The sequence below is a fragment of the Opisthocomus hoazin genome, chromosome 1 (assembly GCF_030867145.1).
Source record: "Opisthocomus hoazin isolate bOpiHoa1 chromosome 1, bOpiHoa1.hap1, whole genome shotgun sequence".
Taxonomy (NCBI): domain Eukaryota; kingdom Metazoa; phylum Chordata; class Aves; order Opisthocomiformes; family Opisthocomidae; genus Opisthocomus; species Opisthocomus hoazin.
Genome location: NC_134414.1, coordinates 29,577,470 through 29,592,385, shown reverse-complemented (window position 1 = coordinate 29,592,385; position 14,916 = coordinate 29,577,470).

Sequence of the window (14,916 nt, the reverse complement as noted above, 5' to 3'; positions counted from 1 at the left end):
TTTATTTGCTTCCATTCTAACACCTCATCAGACAGAAAATTAAAAGAAGAGTGCGTACACTAGAAATGCTACAGAACATGATTCATTTATTTTCTTTAAAAATAATGTTTGTCATGTCTCCTTGATATTGACATATTTGGTACAAAGAGTGTGAATTTGTCAGTGGCAATTTCATTCATGAGGTGGCTAGTTGGGTCCCAGTCCAGCAAGGTGTTCTGAATTAGCAAATCTCAATATTTTTGTAATTATAATGATTTTCAGTTCAGCTTGCAAGATCAGTCATTGACACAGGCCCAGACTAGGTGTGGCAGGAGACAGTGTGTGTAGAAGGATCCTGTGCACTCCTTTATCCTTTACAAAGACAAAACTGATGCCAGGATCTGATCTCGTCCCTTTCTGTACCTCTCACAGCACTTGCTCCCCACTGAAATGGGAGAAAGCAATGCCATTGCTGCCAGAGCATACCTTTACATCATCTGTAATAGATGACAGGAGGTTTCTTTCATAATATTCTTTAAATATTCTGAGCCTCTGTTCTTCATAAATGTCAGAAGGTGGTCTCAAATATGATTTCAAACACCAAAGAAAAAGACGTGTATCCATGTTCTTATGCTTGCAACAAACAGACAGATGGGGGAGAAAATAAAACTAACAAATAATTGTTTAAAGTTTTAGCTCAATTTTTATTTCAGTTGTAAAATAAATTGTAGCAATACTGCTTTATTTTTTTCAGTAAAAAAATTGTGTAGTCATTCAACTGAAAAAAGTTGAAAAAACATGTTTTTAGAAGACAAGACTCTTGGCTACAAATAATGGAACTACTTAAGTGAATAGGTACTGCTTTGTACAGGTGTATATTTACAGTAGATCTTAGCAGGTTTTTTTTCTTTTTAATACTGAAATGATGTAGATCAGGACTGAACCGTGTTTGGAAGAGTTAGAGAGTTTTCATTTATCTGCCACAGTGGCATCAAAATACTGCTTCCTTTACCATGTCCATATGAGGACTCCTGTTGTGTTTAATTAGACTATTCTCATGAGTAAGGATAATGTGATTTGTTCCTGTGCCAGGCTCAGGAAGTGCTATTAGCCCTTGTCTCTTGAAAACCATGATTTCTTATAAGTTTAAAACAAAAAGCAAGGAAATACAAACTGAAAGGCCATCACAGCATCTAAACTTACCCTGCTGTGCATATGTATTGCACCAAATAGTTCCATTCACTGTAAACTTCAACGCGACAGGGTGCAGTAAAGCAGAAGTAAAAAAAGATGAAGTTGGAATATTCTTGCTATTCTAACTGTAAATGATTTCTACCTGCTTTTTCTATAATTTCTTTGGTCTTGATAGAGAAAAAAAATGAAAAAAATACATTGTGTGTGTTTCCAGAGGCAAATTTTTTTATACCCTGTGCAATTTCAGGAACGCTGTAACAGGCCTTCCAAGTGAGATTATAAACGTTTCGGTCACAGTGAAGTAAATGAAGCCAATATGACTTCACTAAGTTATTTTGATTTTTATTGCAATAGGTTATCCAAGTAATTCAGCTGTAATTTAAAAAAGATGTATTTAATATCTATATGAAATTAATATTATTCAAAATTAATTTTCTCTCTGATTTTTACACTCTGAGCAGTAAAAATAAAATAGACATTATGTTTGTTCTTAAGGTTGTAAATACTACTGGGAAGAATTCATTAAAGGTAAGCTTTTAGAGTAAAAATAGGTAATAGTCTGAGAAGTAGTTAAACAGTAACCAGATCCACTTAAAATATAGCTCATACTTTTAAATCAAAATATATATTCAATTTGTCATTTTTTTCTTAATTGCTTTCGTTATGCTATAATCATAGTAAAAGATGCATAGATGTAAATAGCAGGATTCGTGATATTACAGAACACATACAGCACAATTTGTTATGATAATGCATGGCTCTTACATTCCTGGCTTTGAAAGGGTTTATTTTGTGAATGATTCACAAATCTTGCTTTAAAACCAGGAGTTTGAGCTGCTTAAAAGCAATTCAGCCATTTTCTTGTCATCTTTATTATTTTTTACAAACTTAACCATGAGAGTCTTTTCACTACTGAAATAAATACAGTAATTTTTAATGTTGAAGCATTATTAGGCCAATTATTATGAAGGTCAATTATTAATATTAACCTCTTTGTTAGTTCTCTCCATAACTGATTTTTCATTTTGTTGTTTTCATGTCTTGTCTTTTTGATCTGTAAATGCTTCAGTCTATGCGGTTGCCTCTTGCACAATAGGAATTTGGTAGTGTGAGGACTCATAAAGATCTATTTTCTAGACAACAGTAAGGATCTTAAGAGAATCTTGTTAGTCTTTCTGCTCCCCATATTCCCTGCTCTTTGTTAAGCACTCCATTTGCCTACAGCATACCAAGCTGCCAGCTAACTTTAAGAATTATCCTCTGATGTTCATCGCAGTGTGGCCAATTCACAAAGAAATCAGTCCATACTGACATTTTCACTCCAAGATGCTTTTTACAACTAGAATTCCATGTGCTGTTTTCTAGCAAAAAAAAAAAAAAAAAATCTTCTAAATTCCAAACTCTAATTAGAATTAAAAACATATAGCTCTTACAAAATTAATTCAGGTGTCTTAAAAATGATATAACAAGCAAGCATTGTTAAAAGTTCCACAAGTGTGAGCTAAATTATTGTTACTTCTGACATTTTTCTTTTAATGTATTTCTAGACAATAACTTATGATGGAAATTAAGTTTTGGTGGAAACGTTCTCTGCAATAATATGACACACACTCTTGTCTATATACCACAGTATGACCAGCAACAGGAGACAAAAAGGATCACAAGCTTTCATATCCCATTACAAGCATTTTCCCAAACAGCTATCATTACATTATAACTTTGTGGATTTAACATTTATAATACACCAAGGGATAGAGATCAGTGGAAGGTTTAAAATTTGTAGGCTAGTTTATGTCAAAAAAATATATATGTTTGATGGCCTAATATTATCAGGGAACACTGAACAGTTTGCTGATAATATCAACGATATTTTGGTACAAACCTTCAGTAACTACGAGCATCATTTGACATTACTTCCCACTCTACTTGGCACTTTTTTCCTAAGCACTTATCAGGCTGCACCTGGAGTACTGTGTCCAGTTCTTGCCCCCACAAGTCTTGAAAGACATGGGCAGACTGGGGAGGGTCCGAAGGAGGGCCACGGAGATGATCAAAGGACCTTATGAGGAAAGGGTGAAGAAGTTAGGTCTTTTCTCCCTGGAGAAGAGAAAGCTTATGGGGGACCTCACTGCAGTGTTCCAGTACTTCAAGGGCAGCTGCAACGAGGACGGAGGCTCTCTCTTCAGAAGCGACAGAGAAGACAAGGGGCAGTGGGTACAAGTTGCACCAGGAAGGTTTTATCTTGACATAAGAAAGAGGTTTTTTACAGTGACAACAATCATGCGCTAGAATGACCTCACCAGGGACATGGTACAGTCCCCATCACTGGATGTTTTCAAGATGCAATTGGGCAGGGTGTTGGATAATCTCACCTAGGCTCCCTTTCCCACAAAAGGTCAGACGAGATGATCTTTGGAGGTCCCTTCCCACCCGGGCTGTTGTATGATTCTATTATTATCTTCCTAAAATATATATTTAGCTATTATATCTGTAACATTAGAAATAGTTTTAAAAAAAAAACAAACAACAATGTGGTAAACATATGCTTAATTGTATTCCTGCAAAGCAATTAACTTCAGAGAATTTTCGTGAGTAAAAGTAAGTGCAGGATTTGTCCAAAGGTATTTATTTAGTTGCTTGTTTGCTTGCACTAAAATGAAAATAATGTGTTATTCAGGTTAGTTCTTTTCTGACATCACTGAAAAGAAAAAAAGAATGCCATCATCTAGAAAAGAGCTATGATACATTTCTTCCTCAAATTCCAAGTATTATTTAGTTTTCCTTGCTTTAGGATTAACTTTCCTGATATTTTATTAATTTTGGCTTAACCAAAACTGTAAAAGAAGGTGTGGCATGCAGCAGGGAAAAGGACGTATTTCGGATATTTACAGTTGCCCCAAGAAAAGAAGTAAAAATCACCCTGTCGTCAGAATTCCAATAGGATTGATCTTTAAGGTCATAATCTTGAATTAATTGTTCTATATCTTTCCTGACGTAGTGCTTAAAACTGGATGGGCTACTACAGTTGAGACTTTACAGTACTGTGTAGAGTGGAAAGATTATTTCACATGTCTTGCAGGCTGCACCTTTTAAACAAAAAATACCAGCGTTTGCTTTTATTGCTGCAACATGACATTGTTGACTCTTATTCAGCTTGTGAGCTCTGTTGCCCCTGGATCCTGTTCTACAGAAGTACAAACAAGCTGGATGAGCCACATCCTGTATTCGTGCAATTTGGTATGCTTTCTAAAAGTAATACCTCACACTTGTGTCTGTTCAATAACATCCTGTTTTTCTCAGACCATTCCTACAGTTTGTCAGGATCATTTTGAATTCTAATCTTGTCCTCCAATGTACACACAGTTGCTTCCAGCCTGGTGGTGTTTGCAGATTTAATAAGCATACTCTCTGTTCCATCACCCAGATCATTAATGACATCATTATAAAGTATAAAACCTTGGTCACCCCTGCAGAAGCACACATGGCACCGTTTTCCATGTGGCCGGTGAGCCATCGATACCTGTTCATTGTAATGAACAATGTATATAGGTTCATTATAACCTTATAATAGAAGACACATAAAGAACAGGTTTCCAAGTCTTACTTTTAAAGTATGTTCTAAGACATCCCTAATGAAATGCACAACATTATTTAGGCTGGCAGGGTCACCTTGGAAGGTGACCTGGTCTAATTCTCTTCTCTGACCCTGCAACACTCAATAGTGCTGTGAGGCCTTAAACAGGGTAAACTTCGAAGTTGGGTCCAACATTGAACTTAGGTTGCTGAGGAGCTTTGTCCAGCCAAGTTTTTAATGTCTCTGGAGTTTACAGCCTCTCTGGGAATCTTCTTCCAATATTTGGCCATACTCACGGTAACTTTTTTTCTCTCGTAATTATCAGGAATTTTCCCTCCTGCAGCTCATGTTCATTGCCTCTCATATTTTCACTGTGCATATCCAAGAAGTCTGGCTCCATATTTTTTTGTTTCCACCCACATGGTTGAAGACAGCAGTTAGCTGTTACCTAGCCTTCTTGTATTCAAAATGAAAAAGCTCAGTGCTCTCAGCTTTTCTTTGTATGTCGTGCTCTCGTTCTCTGACCATCTTGATGGCCTCCGCTAGGCCCACTCTGCCAGTTTATCGATGTCTTTCTTATACTGGCGAGTCCCAAACTCGACATGGTTTTCCAAGTGCAGTCTTGCAAGTGCCAGCTAGAGGAGAATAAGCACTTCAAATAACCTGCTGGCTGTATTCTTACTAATGCAACCCGACTTGTGTTTAAGCTTGCATTGCTGCAGAAGTGCCCTGCTTATTCATGCTTACCTTCTTGTCCTTTAGGTAACCCTAGGTCCATTTCTACAGATCTGCTTTCTAGATAGTCAGCCTGTGCTGTTACACTATTCTATTCCAGATGCAGGATTTTGTCTTTGCCTTTGCTGAATTTCACGAGGCACTGTCAGGTTCCTGAGCACATTCCTTCCTTCTAGTAATTTAGTTGGCTGAGTTAAGGAGTGTAGCTGGCTCAGTCCGAGGTCAGAGCCTTCATGAGTAAGAGCTGTTACAAAGCAAGATAGAAGTGAGGGCATGCCTCTCCGTTCCCTTGGGAACTACTTCTAAGCTGAGGCTATACTGCTGGCTCCTGCCTGTGCTACATTGCTGTTGCATAGCATCTACTTCTGCGCCTGATCTTGCACCTTCTTGATCCTGACCCTGGCCCAGACCCTCTGTTTTGACTTCGGACCTGCTTAGCATGGCAGCAGACCTGACTTGTCACTGCAGACTTTTGGGGTGATCACTGGACTGGGGCTGGAGCTGTTCTCTGTGTCCAGACATGATCCTGACCCGGATTTAATGACTAGACATTCTGGATCCTTGTTGGTGAGGTCTGCCCCTGCCCATCTTGCTGCTGCTCTTGGCTCTCAGCTCATTTTCCCGTTGCAGGGCAGCCAGCCCCTGCAGAGCCCTGGCAGGTTCCTGCTGGCCTGTTTCTCTCCCTCTTGAGGTCCCTCCAAATGGCAGCCCAGACCTTCACCTTATCAACCATTCCTCTCAGTGGTATCATTCACAAAGCTGAGAGTGCACTTCATCTTTAATAAAGACATCAAATAGTATCAGTGCGAGTGCCGTGAGATCATCCTGCCTCCTAGAAGTCTGGCTCCCTGGGCTCAGGGCTAGCTTAGAGATAGCGCAGCTGAGAGCCAGTCTTTCTGGGGGTCTTTCTTTGGTGGCCTTGGAAAAAGTGGTCCCAGACAGCTCTTCGGGAAGGCCTCAGCAAAGGCTGACTCTTTTCTCGTGGGAGCTGCTTTAAGCTGCAGCTCAGCTGTTTGACCCCCACCTGAGCTACAGCTCCCATGCCCTGCAGCCACAGCCATGCCTGGTCATGGGCCCTGCTGATCCAGGCTTGGACCGTGACCTGTGGGCTGATTTCCTGGCTTGACCTCGGCTGTGCCTCACTGCTATGGACTTCCCTTGCAATCACTGGACAGTGTCTGACTCTGGCTACCACAGCCAGACCCCACTTGCCTCATTTAGGTGCTGCGGGACTGGGTCCTTACCGCCAAGTGCCTGCCTGGCTGGCTGTGTTGTCACATTCAGCTCCTGGCTCCCCATCCCCTGTGGAGCAGTGGGCTTTCACTGCTTCCTTATGATCAGGCCAAGTATCCACCCTTGAGAAATGCCGCTAATAATCAGCTGCCAGGTGGACTTTGAACTGCTGACCATTGCCAGCCCTGCATGCACTTTGTAGTCCACCCATCCAGTACCTCTGTCTCTTGTCCGCAAAGATACTATGGGACATCCTGTCAAAAGCTTTGCTAAAGCCAAGGGAAACAGCATTCACTGTTCTCCCCTTATCCACAGAAGGCAATCAGGCTGATCAGACATGTCTTGCTATGATAAATCCACACTGACTGTTCCTAATCATGTGCAGGCTGACTGGCCTGTTGTTCCTACCATCCTCTTTCTCAGCCTTCTTGAAGATGATTGTGATATTTCATTTTTCCAGTCATCAGGAATTTCCCCTGATCACCATGGTCTTTCGAAGACGATATCAAGCAGCCCTGCAATGAGACTGGCCAACTCGCTCAGCAGTACTGAATGCATGTGTAAGTTCAGCTTGCTTAAATTGTCATTAGCTCACTCTACCTCTCCCTTGGGTAGCACCTGACTCCTGCAGACTGCCACTGTCTTCTCCATGGAGAACTGGTAGATCTCCTCCCATTCACTCCCTCCAACACTATGCAAATCTGTTCATCTTCTTCCTTGGCACCTTCACCTGGTGGCTCAATGATTTGAGAAGAGCAATGATTTGAGAAGAGCACAACTTACACAGATGTGGACACCATCACTTCTTGGAGAGAAGCAGCAGGCACTCTGCAACCTGAGACCTGGATGGTTGAGTCCTCTTTCACAAACTCCATCTCAGTCAAGGCTCCTGTGCCAGGAGCAGTCAGTCTAGCTGCTGCTGGGGAGCGTGTAGTGTGATATGCCAACATCGTCATTGTGCTGACTCTTGCAGTCTCAGAAAGAGACTGTAAGCTCCTCTCTTTTTCTCTCTGAGGCTTGGGGTGGACCTGCTGGAGAGCAGCTCTGCGGAGAGGGACCTGGGCGTCCTGGTGGACGACAGGTTAACCATGAGCCAGCAGTGTGCCCTGGCTGCCAAGAAAGCCAATGGGATCCTAGGGTGCATCAAGAAGAGTGTGGCCAGCAGGACGAGGGAGGTTCTCCTTCCCCTGTACACTGCCCTAGTGAGGCCTCATCTGGAGTACTCTGTCCAGTTCTGGGCTCCCCAGTTCAAGAAAGATGAGGAGCTACTGGAGAGAGTCCAGCGGAGGGCTACAAGGATGGTGAGGGGACTGGAACATCTCTCCTACGAAGAGAGGTTGAGGGAGCTGGGCTTGTTCAGCTTGAAGAAGAGAAGGCTGATAGGGGACCTAATATATACTTACAAATATCTGAAGGGTGGGTGTCAGGAGGATGGGGCCAAGCTCTTTTCAGCAGTGCCCTGTGACAGGACAAGGGGCAACAGGCACAAACTGAAGCACAGGAAGTTCCGTCTGAACATGAGGAAGAACTTCTTCCCTCTGAGGGTGACGGAGCACTGGAACAGGCTGCCCAGGGAGGTTGTGGAGTCTCCTTCTCTGGAGATATTCAAGACCCGCCTGGACAAGGTCCTGTGCATCCTGCTGTAGGTGACCCTGCTTCGGCGGGGGGGTTGGACTAGATGACCCACAGAGGTCCCTTCCAACCCCTACTATTCTGTGATTCTGTGATTCTGTGAACTGCTTCATTGACTGCAGAGTTCCTGGTTTTGTACCATTTGTGGCGTTCCTGATCAGTGACACTCCCTAGGAGTTGTTTAAATAAGAAGCTCGGCACAATCCTGTTTCCTTCCCACACACACTAGAGTACCTGTCTGGCAGGCAACTTCTAATATTGTTTTTTGGCTGCTGGCCATGATACATCCGCTGTGTGAATGCTAAGTCAGTTTTTTGTAAATTACTCCTACATATGAATGAAGAGGAAGAAACACACAAGCTTTGGGTGTTTTACATTTGTCCATAAAATGGGTGCATCAGAAGAAGAAGTTCTGAAAAATTCTTCAGCAGATCCATCCCCAGCTGAAGAGCTTGAAAGGATTTGGTCTGTACTCTTCAGTCTTTAGTCAGTCTTCCTAGGACCACAGTAAAGAGGACAGTTAAAGAAAGGGGATGGGAGGTTGGTAAGGTAGACTGAGCTTCACTGAAACTACTTGCACATTTCTGTAATGTATCAAATTTGTCTTCATCTTCACAGTTATTGATAAAAAGTACATTTTTCAGAAAGCTTTTTATAAGTGTAAATTTTTTTTGTATGTGGAAGTCAATGGTTAACATTTATTTACCAGGATACTCAGTGAAGTAGGGAAAGTCCCCAAGAAATCCATACCTTCCACATTGTGTCTCATGAGGGCTGTAAAAGTTATTGGAAGATATTCTAATGTATCATTTGAAAATCAGTAGATGATCAAGCAATTAGGCTGTCATAATATATAAGCACAAGGGAGCAGTTATATTTGCACAGGAAAACTTAACTTTGGCATTTCTGGTCAGTAGAATGGTCCTCTCTACAGTCTTTTTGTTATTTTTCTTGAGTAAATGGAAGGTAGCTTTTAAAAGTACAATACAACTAATCTACATAGAACTTCATCAACTTCTGTTTCTTTAACATTTTTTTTCTTACATTGAAATAACTTCAACCTATTTCTTTTATACTAGTATGATGCAGTATAGCATCAGGCTAATTTCCCTACAGGTTATACAGACCTGGCGAGTAATAACTAAGTTGCAATATTTGAACAGTGCTAATGTTATATTTAATCAGAACTGTCAGTCTCACTGTGCTTTGTACACATTGCATCTCAAAGGTTTGCATGTTTAAAAAAAGAGCTCATCAAGACTCACAGCTTTGACTCATTTTCTTGGATAGTTATTGTGTTTTTATTAACCTCCACACAGTTCAATTACTTGCAGTTTTCAATTTCAAGTAGACACATCAATGCCATCTTTAATTTCTTTACAGAGAGCTTACAAGGTATTTGGGTTTGATGTAGGTGTGAGGGAAACAAGGCAGTCTTTACTTCATCTTTGAACTTCATTGTTGAGTACAAGTAAAGGTTACATAAATAATTTCTCCTTTCACAGAGTTTTTCTCCACTGTTTAACAGAAGAGCCAAACAGATCTTACTATAGTATCATATTTCCAATTTTATTTCTTTTCTAAGATTTAAAGATTCTTCATACTTTCTCTATCCATGACAGCTTTCTTTGCACATGATGCTGTCTGTGGGAGCTGTTATCACAACTGGGCTCTCCAACCTGTATATTTACATTTTTTGCGGAAGTAAGCAAAATTATAAGTAAGAGATCTTATATCATACCTCTTCTTTTCCCCAGAATTTTGTCATTATTTGTTTTTAAGGTGCCTGACAAGTTTAGATAGCCTCTGTTCACTACTTACGACAGAGTGTTGTGCTTGCTTATACTCTGGGTAGGCTTTTTTTGAGTTATTCTTAGCCTCCTGATATCAAGTTTTGGCAACCTCAGCCTGAGAAGGCTTTCTTTTCAAACATAGCTAGCTCAGTTTGTGAATGGTTTGCACTATTGACTAGATTTTCGTTCTTACATTTAAAAGCAATATTAGAGTCTTTAACTTACAAGCTTCTGACTAAATGTTTCTTTAACAAAACTGATAAAATCCCGTTTTGGCTTGCTGGGGATCCAAGGCACCCTGATACATATTTTATATTTACTGTCTGTTTGCTCTGCCTTCTGCTCTCAGACCAGTGCCCTCTCAGAACATAATTTTGTTTCAGCATCCATTTTCGTTCTCAGAACCAGTACTGCATGGTGGGACAGATGACTTTAGTCTTCTTTCTTCCCTGTGCATTTGCAGCGATGGACTGATTGACCAGTTCCACTGACAGATTTTGTCTTGTTCTCTGCCTGCTAGTAAGTCTAGTGATTACAGCAGTATGATCTGGATTATCTGAGGACTCTGTCTCTCTGTACAAAAAAGAAATTGCCTAAGAAAGCCTGACTTGGACGATGTAAATGAGGTACTTCTCTTTCTCTGTTTTTTTGAAGCAACTACCCCTGTATATAATTGCCTCCAGTGGTGGCAAATATTCTCATGTCCTGTGTGAAGATGTCGTGTTAATTTGGCAGAAAGCAAACCCCCTTGCTTTCTAACTCTCCTCACTGAAGTGAGAGGCTAGGTGCGGCTAGGTTTAAATTCTGAGTGATATCCAATTTGTCACTACCAGTCCAGTCATATTTAATACGTATATTAAACTACCACGATTCTGGATACACTAATAACAGTCTGCACCTTCAGTCCAGTTGTGCTCATGAACTAGCACGGCCGCGTTTGGTCATGTTCAGTGAGAAACTGTGACAACTGGCTACTTAAACAGTGCAGTTTTATTTGTGCAACAGGTATAGAGATTTTTTGAATTGCCGGTGATAGTGACTGTCTGCAAGAAAGCACATGCAAATATAAAACGCGTGAAAAGGTTATAAATAATACAGCCTGGCTATAAACATTAGGGAGTAACTATTCCCGAGAAAAGCGGTAAGTTTAAGTCTCACCCAAGGCGTCCCAAGGAGGGGAGAAGCAAGGCTCAGCCCATCGGCCAATCCCGGCTGTCGGAGGCAGTCTGAGGTGGAGTTTCCCTTGACTTGCTCACGGTGTTATCTTCTTCTCCAAAAATCCCCCATTTCCCTGGCTATTTTTATATCCTTTCTACCTTTAAGGTGGAGTTTGAGTGTCTGTAGTCATACATACCTTTTATCATGATTGGTGTAAAATTCTCTCGCTTCACATTTAAAGGTATAGTTTACGAAAAATTGAGAGCACAGACTCAAAGAGGGGTGGTCGCACCTCGGAGGCAGGTAGCCTTCGGGATGGAGGTATGTTTTGGTATTAAAATGATATTAAAGCGAGCAAAGTTCATGAAAAGATAGCACTTTGGCAAGGTTTCGAAAACCTGTTGGCTCAGGGGACCAGATGAGCTGCTTTTCAGTTCTAGAGGACCATTTCTTCCTGCTTTACCATCACAGAGCATGGCCACGGAGTCTCCACTCCGTTCCATCCTCTATGGTACATTGCAGGGAGTTGCTGTGTTAGTGGATTCCTCGCATGCCTGCTGCAGCTGTGTCCCATCCTCAGAGCTCCTTTTGATTTCATGGTTTTCCTCAATGGGTGAACACTGCTACGTTTTTCATATAAACCTTAATTTTCAGATGTAAAACCTTAATTTTACTAATAATTCCACAGAAGAAAAGCCTAGAGCTGACTGATATGAAACTGTGAGTTTGAGGACAGTGTGTTTGAATAAGAACTTAAATCAGGGCTGCACAGTAAGCACCCCCACTCACCATGAAGTTCTCTTCAGCAGCTCTGGGCCTCTGCCTTTCTTGGGAGCTTTCTTCTCTTTGAACTGGAAGGTCAAGCTCTGTTGTTTCTGCATTCCTGTCAATTTTGCACTTCTTTCTGCATAAAAAGGTCCAGAAGAAGGTGTAAACATTGTGCCACTACCTTGTCATTCCAGCATGGTGGCTGGGGCAGTGTCCTTGCAACTGGGAACAAAGGGTTTAAAATCACTCAGAATAAGAGATTTACATATATTGTTTAGATTATTACGAGAAAACTGATAGTGCCAGCACAACTGTCTGAATAGGATATAAAAAGCAGGGTCCACTATGCCCTCTTTGGCCGCTGATGTAAAATTAACTCACCCTTACCTGTTAGTGAAGGACAGAGTCTTGTGAGTACCACCTCATAGACTGGACTCATTCAGGTGCTCAGATGGTGTTGTGTTACATACATGTACAAGCTTCAATATGAGGTTTAGATGTGCAGCAGCTGAAGCTGAAATATTGACCTCAGAGCCAGAATATGGTCCCTGGCTCTTTGTGTATAACAGTGTGTAAAATAGATACACTTGATGTACAGTATCTAGTACAGAGTGTAAGTAACCCTTGTTACCTACCTAAGAAGATGGCATCACAGTTGGAAGTGTATCTCCCTTCCAGGGTGTAGGAACTTGACAAATTCAGATGTCCCAGTTACTGTCAGATAATCCAAATATTAATCATTCTTCAGAAAAATATTTCAGGGTGTGATTTTACAACATGACATCAGGATTTCTATGTTCTATTTTAATCCTTTGGACTGGTTCTCTGCTCTCCAACTCTCCCATCCTTACACTGTAGCATAAAACCAGTTTATACAGCCTGTGGTATGGATACTCTATACCAGGAGGCAGAGTACTAACTTTCATTCAGTACTTGGTCAATGTCTATCAAGGTTGCTCAAAGGACTGAAATTTCTGCTTGTCCTTCTCAGGCTACATGCTGAGTTCCTGTAGATCCTCAGTACCTGCTTTGTTCATCACTTTTCCTTGAAGACTGCTTTCCTGTTGGCTTAGTTACTTGAGAGTAAAGTAATTCCTGAGCTCCTAGGCAGCTTTCCATGAAAACATTCAGTATAGATTCCCCACTGCAGCTGGTTTAACCTCAAATTAGTATATTCCCTCCTCAGTTTCTTTTCCTAGACCTCATTCTGAAGCCAAAGCACAGCTTTGCATCCTGTGTATGTTTATAATGATTTTTGTCTTCCTGCGGAGGTCTGGGTTAGACCCACAATAACACGTCCATCAAAACACTTTTTGACATTTTCAGAATAGCAGGTACCTTCAACGAGTCTGAGTGGGTTTCAAACAGCAAATGTACATGCCATATTTTAATGCTGAAGAATATCTTAGAAGGTGTGATAGCTTATATGGACTGAATTTGCATAATCTCTGCTGCAATCTTTCTGAAAACTATGACTGAAAGGCTGAGGGAGCTGGGCTTGTTTAGCCTGAAGAAGAGAAGCCTGAGAGGGGACCTTATAAATGCCTACAAATATCTTAAGGGTGCGTGTTAGGAGGATGGGGCCAGACGCTTTTCAGTGCTGCCCAGCGACAGGACAAGGGGCAACAGGTACAAACTGAAGCATAGGAAGTTCCATCTGAACATGAGGAAGAACTTCTTCCCTCTGAGGGTGACGGAGCACTGGAACAGGCTGCCCAGGGAGGCTGTGGAGTCTCCCTCTCTGGAGATGTTCAAGACCTGTCTGGACAAGGTCCCTGCTTCGGCAGGGGGGCTGGACTAGCTGACCCTCAGAAGTCCCTTCCAACCCCTAACATTCTGTCATTCTGTGAATATAGTGTTCAATCTATAGTTTGATGCCACAGTATGCTATTGTGCTATTGTGTAATACTTAGATACAAGACTTGATAGATAACTCTTTCTGTTGATGCTACATTAGGCTTCTTATTCATCTCCACAAATGAGACGCTGCTTACCAACTCACCAAATTTCTACAGTGTTAAAGAAGAAAGAATCTTTATTCGTATTGTTGTAACTAAGCTTCTCAAGCCTGTGTTCTGTCTCGACAAATTTGGTATCCTGACAATGAGGTGTCTTTATTACTGAGTAAAATGGGAAGCTGATAAAGTTGCCATGCCTGTTATTAGTTTATTAGAAAGGAATTACGTTTCTTCTACCTGGACATGCACAAAGAGAGTGGAATCTTCGTAAACCCTGCATCCCACAGAACCAGTTACTGCAAGGTGAGCAATTACTTGCCTTTTCAAGCATTACTAGGCATATCCAAATAGATAATATTCTCTACATAGCTATCAGAAATAAATTTCAGATATATGAGATTTTCAAGTATTGCCTATGCTTTAGTTACAGTAGTTCATCATAAGGCTTTAGTTGATTTACTTCTTTAGACGCAACACAACTGAGGAAAGAACTTAAAGAAAAACATAAAGATCTCTTAAATGCAGAAATTTCCACCAGAATGCAAAGAATTCTTCATTGCCATCAAAGTGCTGAAAATTCTTCCTGGAATGGAATGTACTGTATTCATTTTCAACTTCTGTGTTTCTTCTACATATTTATTCCTGTCAATTTTATTTTATTTTTAGATTTATGACTCCAGCTTATCGTATAATCCAAATGTTAATGTGCTTTGCACAAATGAGTACCATTATGTGGCTTTTACATATATTTTATTTATAAAAAAAATCATAATATAAATATGGCTCTGAAGCACTGAAATTATGCATGTGGCTGTATAACATTTTACTGTTGGTGTTGCTGTTATTGCTAAATTCACACTTTGTTTTCTCTTCTTTTCAGTTTTCATAGTGT